Source organism: Neolamprologus multifasciatus, chromosome 8 (assembly GCF_963576455.1).
Source record: "Neolamprologus multifasciatus chromosome 8, fNeoMul1.2, whole genome shotgun sequence".
Lineage (NCBI taxonomy): Eukaryota > Metazoa > Chordata > Actinopteri > Cichliformes > Cichlidae > Neolamprologus > Neolamprologus multifasciatus.
Genome location: NC_140446.1, coordinates 14,378,482 through 14,390,639, shown reverse-complemented (window position 1 = coordinate 14,390,639; position 12,158 = coordinate 14,378,482). Strand labels below are relative to the sequence as shown.

Below are 12,158 nucleotides of genomic sequence, written 5' to 3'. Positions count from 1 at the left end.
TATATTAACGAGGTAAGGCAGAGAGATGTGAATACGTTAGCGCTGCGCTACCCAGAGACACAACACAGAGTGATGGGCTTGGTGATGCAACTTTGATTTTCTTCTTCTAGTCTGACCCTGAGCTGCTCTCACATAAAGAGCATGGCTGCTGTGTACGAGCACCGCAATGCAGGGTTCTCCACCCTGTGAAATATGCACAGCTGTCAGACATGTCAGCACCACAACTATTACGTGCAAACGCGTGCAACCACGTGTAGAATTTGTCCAAACACTATCGGAATTACCCAAGCACACACGTGTGTGCACAATGACACAGAGCACTGGCAATTGGATTGACTAGTATTATACCCCAATACCTTGCCAATACAACTGGATTACTCATCTGATTCTGCTTTCATCCATTTATGTGGTGCACAGACACACCTTTTTGACACCATGTTCTGGTAATTGTAATTCCTTTTGTATGAAGCTCCCACATCTTTCATGCCTGATCCTCTGTACGCTGTGCAGCACGCTTTGGCTGGCAAGTGGCATTACATTACAGCTGTGCCTCTAGTCACCATGCGCACACGGGGGGCTAAAAACTTGATAATCTGTTTGTTGTGCCCCAGTGTCCAGTTCAATCGATGTTTTGTTTATGGCTATTGATTGATAAATCTGGGGCTCTTGATGTAAGGCCCAAGAGCTGATGAGAGATCAGAGAGAACACAAGGAGATATGTGTTGCTCCTGAGGCTACCCGAGACTCTTCTATGTCAGAGTAAAAACTTTGGAAGACATTATTTAAACTACTTATTGTGGCAGTTTAAATGTAAACTCTTTAGTAGTAAAAAAAAATACCACTGGTATCTTCTAAGGTAGACACAAACACAGTAGAAAAGTAAAACATGAACATTTTTTTTTACTCTACAAAAGTAGGCCTCAAACCAAAGCTGACTCTTTCACTCTCTAGCCTTTAAAAGACACAGGGATTATATGGTGTATTATTAATTCCACAAACTCCCAGAGTGAAGCATTAAAAGGTTATCTATTCAAAGATGTAACTTTATTAATAGAAAATAGAACACAACGTCCCCCTGTGGTATGCACATCCCTCGCAATAATTGTCACAGCTTTTAAAGCCTCCTGGAAAGTAGCAGACAGTGAATACACGTGAGAAGTACCACAATTGATATTCAAAGACAACACCCACTATGCCAGGTCAGTGGTTCAGCTCTAAGCATGTGAGGCAGAGGGTTCCAGCTAAAGAGGAAATTGATTTTGTGCTGTAAGGCTAACCGTTGATATATTTACATTAGAAAGCCAAGGTCATCCAGACACCAAACACCTCCAAGTACCTGCAACACAAGGAATCCGATCTGTGCTGGAAAAAAATTCAAAAACTTTATTCTTCAAAGTTGCCATTGTATTTTATGTGAAGCAGTCTCTACAGCAAGCTTTTCCTGATATATCATTAGTTTATCATTTCCTGCATGAGAAGTGGCTCAAACATAGCACTGCTTCCAGCTTCCAGTTTGGATTTGGGAGACAGACACTATCTCTATTTTTAACATTAGGCTTAAAACTTTCATTTTTGCTAAAGCATATAGTTAGGGCTGGACCAGGTGACCCTGAATCCTCCCTTTATGCTGCCATGGGCATAGGCTGCAGGGGGATTCCCATGATGCATTGAGTTTTTCCTTTTTAGTCACCTTTTTCACTCACTTTGTGTTAATGGACCTCTCTGCATCGAATCATACTTGTTATTAATCTCTTTTTGTCGCCAAAGTGCTTGCTCATAGGGGCTCATTTGATCGTTGGGTTTTCTCTTTATGTATTATTGTAGGGTCCACCTTACAATATAAAGTGCCTTGAGGTGGCTACTCTTGTGATTTGTGGCGCTAATAAATAAAATTGAATTGAATTGAATTAAATTCTTATATATATAATATATATACACACATACATATATATTTTATTTATCCTCCAAGAGAAAAAGCTCTCAACAGCACAGTCCAACAGCACCTTCTGTATACTATTTCAATTTTTCAGACAGACAATGTGCCAGTTTCACACCCAGAAGGGGAGAGGCTGACATAAGCTCCTAAAATTAAACATATTATGGCAAAAAGATTTCCATAATAGCTGATTTTCAAAATTTTGTGTGGGCTGCAGTGATTCATCCAAACCTATAAGATGCATCAGTGAACGCAAGCATTTCAACACGTCGTCCGTTTCTTTAAAATACAATGAAAAATGTCTCACCCGTCAATCTACAACTGCCTAACAAAAAACAAACAAACAAGCACATAGGTTTTTTTTGTTAAAGTCTTTAAGGATTACATCTACTCTCTTAGCCCCCTTGTCCAAATCAGGAAACAAGTCATCTTCAGATATGTTCGTCCTTGAGCGGTACACGCTGTCAATTTCTTATGGGTTTCCATTTCATCATCCTTGACAGGCAAGAATTGGTTTAAAAAAAATCTGCAGCATAGCAAGCACAACTCAGGGACTTTTGAATGAGCACATGTCAAGCTGGAAACAAGAGCAAGTTAATAAAGGGATTAGAGGGTTTCTTGTTATCAAAACAAGAAAGTGATAAGCTGTGTTTGATTTTTTGGATGTTATGTTTACTGCGTTGCCATTCCTTGACATTCAAAGGATTAACCCTGAAAAAGTCTGTGTAAATTCTGAGGCTGGTACAAGTACTTTAATGAGTTAAGGACATTTTTCATATCAAACCAGTAGTAGGAGCGTATCACACTTTTTTTCAAATTAATCTTCATCTTCATTATAGAGGTAACAGCTGATAAATGAGGTGTCCCTTGCTTTTAGTTTTTATTAAGATTTAATGTCATGACTAATTATGACAACCACACAAGTTAGTATGATGTTCATTTATCAACACTTTTAATGAAGCATTTTACAAAATAACCCCCCTGCAAAGAAAGCCTCTAGCAAACTCTATGAACCTATGTATGCTAGGTAGCTGTAAAAACCATGGTGGAAAATGTGCTAATAAATGGCAGCTGCAGTGGGAGCATGATTCATCCTGGACTCTTTGAAATCATTTTCACGTCTCTCACTCTCCCCGTTGCACATAGGCAATCCAGATTGCTCAATCCCTTGGTAACTTTCAAGGAATCTACTGGCTGGGGATCACAGATTCAAATGATGCTTGAAAGATCAGAGTTATCTGGGAAGAATACCAAGGCTAGTGCTTTTTCTCTCCCTCAGTACAATTAAGTTGAAGTGCATAACTTCAGTAAGTTTAAGAATTTGCACATAATCGTTCTTCATATTAGAAAACATGCCAGGAATGTAAAGGTATGCTGCTCTAAAATAAATGTAAAGCAACTCCACTTCAATAACAAAAGCAAAGTCTCTGGAGCTAACATTTAAACTGTGCAATTCAGACACATCATGACTTTAGATGTAGTAAAATGGAAAGTTGGTGTTATAAACTCGGGCCTTCAGATTATATGCTACACGTTGTAGCATCCACATTGGTGTGAGAAGGGGGGTCTCAGGGATTTCTGCAGTCCTGTGCAAAACTAAGTATACCCTTACTGCTTCCATAGCAATTAAGAGGGTAAGTAGCAGCCAGGCACAGCTAATCTAATGCACTTCATTTTTTGGATCATCAGCGAGTGTGACTACCTCTATAAAAGCAAAGATTTTGGCAGCTTGCTGGTCAGAAGCATTCAGGTACGTGTCAACACAATGCAACAGTCTTCCCAGCAAATTTACCCTAAAAGTCAGACCATGCAATGCTCAGAGTAACTGCAAAAACTGCCTCAGTTAGCATATTAAATGGTTCATTACAGTATAATTAGAAACGTACTGAAGAACTATGGCTTGTCAGGAGAAAGCCTCTTCTTTCTAAAAAGATTATGGCAGCATAGCTAAGGTGTCCAACGTTGCATCAAAACAAACCACGAGACTTCTGGAATAATATTATTTGGAAAGACAAGAATCAAAGTGAAGATGTCTGGCCATCACAAACCCATCACAGCATATCAGCACAAACACCTCAGACCAACTGTCAAGCACAGAAGTGTAGAGATGATGACTGGGGCTGGTTTTGCAGGCACAAGACCTGGACATGTTCTAGTCATAGAGTTGACCATGGACTCTTTATACCAAAGTATGCTACAGTGAAGCATGAGGCCATCTGTCCAAGAGCTAAAGCAAATTAGGTCATGCAGCAGGTCAATGACGTAGCAGAATGGCTGAAAAAAAATCTAGGTGTCGCAATGACCCAGTCCAGTCCAGACCTCGAATAGATGCTGCGGTGGAACCTGAAGGAATATTGTTGAAGAATGGTTCAAAACTCCTCTACAAGGATATACAAGCTGATAAAGTCATGCAGAAAACAATTATTTCGAGCAAAAGGTGATTCTAGTAGCTACTGAATTAGATTGCGTGCTTAACTTCTCATGACTATAAAAAAGCTTTCTGGGGGTAACTAACATCTACATTGTTTGCCTTTACCCTTTCATAGTAAGTATAAAATAATGTTCCATAACATAAGCATCATTCTTAACCAGTGCACTCACCTTGACATATGAAAATTTGACCTGCCCGTGAAGAATGAGCTCTAACACCGTTTTTTTCAGGCAGGTAGAATTGTTCTGCATCACTTTTCAATGCCCTATAATTATCTTAAATGGAATAACTGGAGAATGATTCATTTGTAATGGTTTGCTGCTGTTATTGTCGGTGGCATATGTCACTTCAGTTTCACAGTGCCATGTGTCATTTTTTAGTTCCAATGCTTGAATCCCCTCAACTGTTAATTATAGTGCAGCTGAAAGCTGTGGTTATATATTTTGATTTTTGCAGCTTAGCTTCAAATCCACATCGTGGCATCATCAATTTTAAAAAGGAATTGCACTGTTCTGGTCTCCATATTTAGTATATACTCTGTAGACATATGCGAGACTTATACACACAGTACAGTGGAATGCATAAACACCAGCACGTCTCATAGTATAGACAGCATCTTTGTTATATACAACAGAAGAGACAATTCTATTTACAACTGTAGCATTTTCCTTCTATGGCTTCCTTCTAATGCGCTCATTAGTGTTCTTGTGCTGAGTCTCATCCCTCAGGAGACTGTGGTTGGGAGAGAACCAGCTGTGTTTACTGCAGCACACATCAAAGAGGGCCTTACAACGTAAAGGGAAAGTCTTAAGGGGGCCTGCTGATTGCCTACCCATCATGCACTGCTGCCTTTTGGACAGAACCATATTCAAGACTGTATACAGTAGAGTGCAGTGTGTATGGACAGCACAATGGCTCTGACAATGCCATCTATCATAATGGTTTGGTGCTTGGATTTTTTCCCTCGGAAGCGGCACTTTAAACTTTGAAGCAGAAAAAATAATTTCTGGATTAATTCAAGGGTGATTGCACTGCTTTACCTCATGGGATACATTCAAAGCCCAGTAGCTTATGCTTATCTCAAGATTCAAGGAACACAATAAGTATGAAAAATAGATAAACCAACTACATTAAACAACGCTTCAAAACTTTTGCAAATGTATATAATATGAATGGAAATATGAAGGGAGATTTCCTTCTTTGTGCAAGTCTTTTGTGGTGGGTGGATAAAGGCAGTTAATCAAAAATGATTTTCAATTGTTGTGTTTTATTTAGATTCCAATGATGATGTGCTGTATGCACGTCTGAGCTTGAATAAGCAGGTGAAAAATATTGATTTGAATAAACATAGCGTTGGTAGAGAAATTAAACATTCCTGTCAGTTGTTATTGATTAATAAGTAGTGTAGGGTTTTTGCCTGCTACCAGAAGCTTGAGAAAGACAATCTGTGGATAAAGCTGCCAGACCTGAGCCATCATTCGCTCTTGTGATGTCCCGTGCAGGTGTCCGAGATGAGCAAGGTTGCCCTGGGCCTTGCTTGCTTACTGAGGAGGAGGCTGTGGACACTGACAGTCACCCTTGTGAAATGAGACCCATTATGCAAAACAGAGTAAGTCAGTTTTGTTTTCAAGCACTGTGAGACACAGAGTTGTTTTTTTTCTTCTTGGATTTATTAACTCTCCCCAAAGTAATTTATTCCATCTGCAACATATGATACAAAATATGCTATATACTGTTTGTTACATAAGCCTAATATATGCATGGACAGTGAATACTGCAGGATGATGAAAAGCACAAACTTTAGCCATTTATTTTTGTCATAAAAAAGCCCTGATGAACACATACTCAGCTACAGGTCAGAGAGACAGCAGAGGTCACACTCGTACACAGACAAATGCACATACATACTGAACTATGTCATGCATGATCATAAGATTACAAGCCTTAGGAGACCTTCTGTTGCCAACATGACAGAAAACAAACAGTAGTTGACCCCCGGGACAGTTGGTTAAAGGTGGCGGTCACTATGTGTAAGCAGGGTTAAAGAGCACAGGGCCTCGGTTACCATGACAGCCCAGTGACAGGCACTTGGTGGACCATTTGTCACAGGTACTCAGGCCGCCCTTCATTCTAGTCCAACGTGAACTGACCTTAAAGTCCCAAAGCTGTGAACCACTATAAACAGTGTGCAGTATTTGTTTCATAATGTAATAGAAAAATCCACTTATATACATCAAATATTCCTTTATTTTCTGGCCACTGAGACATTTTTTAGTCTAGTCATTATCTACATGTAGTAGCATCATTTCTTGAAGAACTAAAAAGGCTTTTGAAAGTGTGCCAGGCCCAAAGCAGCAGGTTAATAAAGTAGACTCCAGAAAACATCACACATGCATTAAACCTCAAGGGAGCAATTCAGCCCCTAATGAAAAGCTTTAATAATCTATATTATCTTCTGACCCTGTGTCACAGGAAGCTTGATTAAACCGCAGATGACCACACAAAACACACACAACAACTCAGCCCCTGCAGTTTCAAAGCCATCTTTCTCCCAAACCAGCTCCAAACAAGTCATAAAGTGATGTTAAAAATTCACTCCACACCACACGCAGCAAAGTGCAAGTATTTTGCATCCAGGAGATTGAACCTGAAAGTCCAAATTGCCTATACCGCGCTCGACCCTTGCTTGTTGTCTGATGTGTACTGAAGCTCTGCTGGAGTTGAACGTGTCTGCACTGTCAGACATAAGCAACATCTCCAGCAGACGAGGATGTGCAAACATTAGCGCAGCCAGGACCGGCATGTAAAGTATGCAATCTCATAAAAGTATGTGTGACAAAATCCAAGTTAAAGTAGAAGGGTGTCTCAGAATCTATCTGAAATTAACAGGCTTTTATCAGTTTCAGAAACCCTGGCTACGTCGCCCAAGGCCTTAATTGGCTTAAAAGATAATTTGCCACCTCAGTTGCACAGTTCTCTCACTCAGTGGTGGTTATGAAGCCTCAATACAAACCAGAGGATGTGAATACATGATTTCACTTCTTTAGACCTGCAGTTCTTATTGTTTCTGAATGTAATCTGCCAGATATAACCGACTCCCCATTTAAGACTGGAATTAGTAATGATGTTTATAAGAATACTCAAACACATAACAATATTATTAGATGCAATTCCTCCTGAGCTAATTTGTCTTCACAACCCATATGCAGTAATATGGAAAGAGACAGATAATTTATCCTGATTCATTGATTGTAATTTGGGGTGTAATTAACATAATATACCACCAGGAGGGACAAAATAATCTTACTGCTTATGATCTCATGGAATGAAGCAAACATGCAATTTGCTATACTGTAGCTGGTACTTTATTCTAATGTTTTTAGCCATATTTCTTTATTTTGAGACAGAAAATAGATGGAGACGAACTCCATCTGAACTGTAAAAGCAGTATGTCCAGTAGGTCCATGAACACACAGAAAAATGGATATGTGCCTCTACCTTGAGTTGTGGATGATGTACTAATCATTAACATGTCATTATTTCCATTATTTACAGAGGAAAAACAGCAGCTGGGGAAACAGATCTGAATATTTCAAATGCATATTTAATGAGGGCGAACTCCTTAGGGCTTTTGCCACAGCAATAACATTAAGATTAAACTTGGATTCCAGGAAAGGACCACAAAAAGTGACCCAGAAATCAAAGCTTGCTGGAGTCAAGATACATAATTGTGGTATTGCTTGAGGAAGGATTAAGTAATTAATATTCATTTTTTTACACATAGAACATCATGAATTAGGCTGAGAAAGCAATGGAAAACAAACAAATGTGCGAGAAGCCGCGAACGCAGTCTTGAAAGAAAATTAGATATATATTCATGTTTAAAAATGAGCTTAGGTATTACCTGGTGTGGCCTATTCATAACTAAAAGTTAAGAAAAAACAACCCTTAACTCTGAATAGCACAGGTTTAATTTGGCAATTACCAGTGTTAGTCAAAAGTTACAAATAAAGACATCTAATTAATATCTGCAGTCGCCATGTGTGTAATTTTGCACATTACATGCCCATCAATAGGTTTTTTAATTTATTTCCATGAGAAGTCCTTTTGTTTTTCCACGACAATTCATTAGCAATGCTAAAAAAAACATTTATTAAAAGCAGAATATTTGGCTTGTGTCTTAATGTGCAGTTAACTGTTACCACACTACGTCCTGTCTTGGCAATGTCTATCTCCATCTGCCTTTTTTTTTAAAGACTATATTTAAAAAGATACCATAAAAATTTAATCCTGGGGGTTCTAGAGGATTATGCTGTGCCAGCAGAAACTGGCACAGACTAAGAGGTGCAGTCGGACAAGTACCTAATTGTGTCTTCATCGGCTTACTGTAACATCTTCACTGACGTGATGACTGAAGCAAAAAAATGCAGATTTTTATGAACTGAAGAAATGTTATCAGCATTATGATCACTACACATTTTTAGGATAATGCTCTGCAAAAATACATACATACATATATATATATGTGTGTGTGTGTTTTTTTTTTCTTCATCAGTATCCACTGTGCTCTCTGTGTGCCCAAAAAGCACATTGCTTTGAAAATAACTCAAAATACTGTGTTCTTCCCCTCTCTTTGCCTCCTCTCTATTTATGGTTAATCCAACAAGATGCAAGCAATTATTCACACCTGAGAGGGCAACATGAAAGGAGGGGCTGTATGCAAAGCATGAGAATATGATAAGAAAAACAACCAGACGCCATTTAAAAATTCTCCTTGGCCTCATCACCATACTGCACTCTTTCCTTGCCAATCAAGCTCCTCAAGGGAACTCTGTGAAGTTAAAAATATCTAACATCAACATGCATCCTCATCACTGCTGGAATACGAGTAAGAGAAGAGGAATTAAATGATTCACCTACACAGACCAGAGTGTGGCTTCCTGTCAGTGCAGTTGATTAAAATTCCTGGGACTAAGAACGCAGGGTGTGATGTACGACGAGCAGGTGGTGTGGGTTTAATATGCATGAGCAGACAGCTCCTGCATCTGCAGATTGGCAGTCACTGAGCTTGTCTGTCCACTCCCTTGGCATCTCTCTTGGCATATGGAGCTGCTGAGGGCATACATGAGCATAGCAGGGGGGCTGGTCTTAGTGCCCACTGATACACATTTCACTTTTTGTGACTCTTGAGATTAATAGGATGGCTACTAGTTACTTTTGGTGGCTTTGGTCTGCTCAAAGTAGCTAAGATGAAGGTGGAGAAGAGCATTTTTCTGTTTATTTTATTGATTTTTAACAAACAGCAGGAAACATCAAAAGGGGGAAGGATTAGAGGAGCCTGTGTAAAAATGGACTTAGATGTGGTTGGGGACTTAGGCTTACTCAAAGGAAGATGTGATTAGTACTCTCTCGACTGGTGATTCTGTTGATATGAAAAACAAACACAGTACCACTATACAATTTGAAGAGTGGAAATATGAGCATAGTAACTTCTTTGACACATAAACTGTGACTTGGAAAGGTTGTTTGAGTTGCTGTGTAAAATCTGATTCACAGGCTTCTTTGTTTGTGTAGACACACTGAAAAGCAATATTTTTCAGCTTTTTTTCCCCTGTCCCTGTTATTTCAGTCATTTGCTGTGAGATCTAGTAGGAGGAGAGGTGCAGTAGGGGATGTGGCACTGGCGACGCAGCAGCGCACTGTAATTTTGATGTCAGGTTTGTCCACAGTTTTTGGAAACAGCTGCCTGTCTGCAGGTCAATAGGCCACTGCGTATGCCACACCCATATTTTGTTGTATTGTCATTATATCGTGGGAGAGCACTGTGACAACTACCATCAAAATCTGAAAATCACACAAAGCCACTTTACTCATGCCTGAGTGACCGTTCCACTTTTGTATTCCTCAACTAGCTGGACATACAATGAACAACAACAACAACAACAAAAAAAAAGCACAGTCAGAAAAAAAAATCTTACAGGTATGAGCTTATATCGCCAGTGTTTGAGCTCGAAATACGAGAGAAAGCATTATAATAACTATAGTAACTTGTTGGTTGCACATTATGATGTAATTTTCCTGTTCCACCACATCCCAAAGGTGCTCTATTAGGTTTAGAGCTGGTGGCTGTCGAGGTCATTTGAGTACAGCAAACTTAAAGCCATGTTCAAGAAACCAGTTTGAAATCATTTGTGGTCTGGGGCATTGTGGATTACCCTGCTGGAAGCAGCCATCATACGATGGTCCACTGTGGTCATAAAGGGATGGACATTGCCAGCAATAATACTCGGCTAGGGTGTGGCATTTAAATTATGCTCAGTTGGTGCTAATAGACCCAAAGTGTGCCAAATCCACACCATCACACCTACAGTGCCAAACCTGAACATTTGACACAAGACAGGATTCTCATGCTACCATCCAAATAACACAGCAGAATTTGAGACGCATCACATCAGGCAAGCTTTTCCATCCATGCAAACTGTAGTCTGACTTTCCTGTTCTTAGCTAGCAGGAGTAGCACTGCAGGTGATCTTCTGCTGTTGTAGGCCATCTGGTTCAAGATTATACACGTTGTGTGGTCAGAAATGCTCTCCTGCATACCTAAGTTGTAACAAGTGGTTATTTGGGGTACTTTTGCCTCATTTTAAAGCAATCTGGCCATTCTCCTCTGATCTCTGGTATCAACAAGGGATTTTAACCAGAGAAATGCTGCTCATTGGATATTTTCTCTGTTCTGGACCATTGTCTGTAAACTCTAGAGATGGCTGCATGAATAAATCTCAGTAGATCAGCAGTTTCTGAAATAGTCCGACTAGTCTGTCTAGGCACCAACATCACTTAAATTACCTTTCTTCTCCATTCTGATGCTCTGTTTAAAACTCAGGAGTTTGTCTCGACTATGTCTATCTGCTTAACTACACTGGGTTGCTGATTTGTATTTGGCAGTTGAACAGGTTTCCGGCCTATATATGGCTTACAAATCAATTAGCAAAAATTACTGTATGTCATTTTGTTGCAAAATGTAAAACAGCAGTCTACAGATAATGATGGTCATTATATGCCATTTTCAAACTTGTTTTCTTACTACCACATTTAGCCATCACACAACATCAACACAACATCAACTAGCATTCATATAAAACTGAAAAAATGATGAGGCCTGCTGGCAGTTTTGATTCTGCCCTTGGGGAACTGTTCGGTGCAGTGAGAGTTGAGTATTAACTCGAGAGCTATGGCTATAATGATGCAACTCAACTCCTATCTCATACAGAGCAGCTAGTATGCTGTCCAAAAGTCTTCCCTTTGAGCTGATCAATTCCCTTTTCATCAATGCGTGGATGGAAGGGGCATTTCAATTGAATGCATATCAAGTCACTTGCGCTGTGAAAGCATGTGCTCCATTTTGACTACTGCTGTAAGTAAGTTTGGAAAAACAGCCACAGAGGCCCTTCATGTTCTCATGTCCCTTGATCGCTCTCTCAGGAAAAATGACAGCGTCAGATGTTTCGGGGAAAAAAAACGTAAGTTCACCTGACAAAGCCATAAAGCGAAGCGGTCAGGTGAATGGATCTGTCAGCAAAACGTTAGACTTGATAGAGAGTGCTGTCCGTTTTCTGTTTCCTACCAACTATCAGCACTTGCCAGACCATGAGAGTAATCATCCAATAACGAATATGGTTCGTCAAGTACGTATTTGAACCCAAAGAGATAAGTCAGGAAACACTTTGATGAGTTTCTTTTAGAGATGATTAAAAAGAACATACTATGTTGTTTGATGTGGAAGATTGGCCC

At 39.6% G+C, this 12,158-nt stretch overlaps 1 protein-coding gene across 1 annotated transcript in view; it reads right to left on the bottom strand.

The window, feature by feature from the left end:
- nrg3b (neuregulin 3b) overlaps positions 1–12,158 on the bottom strand; it is a 216,640-nt gene that overhangs the window by 116,279 nt on the left and 88,203 nt on the right. The window lies entirely within an intron of this gene.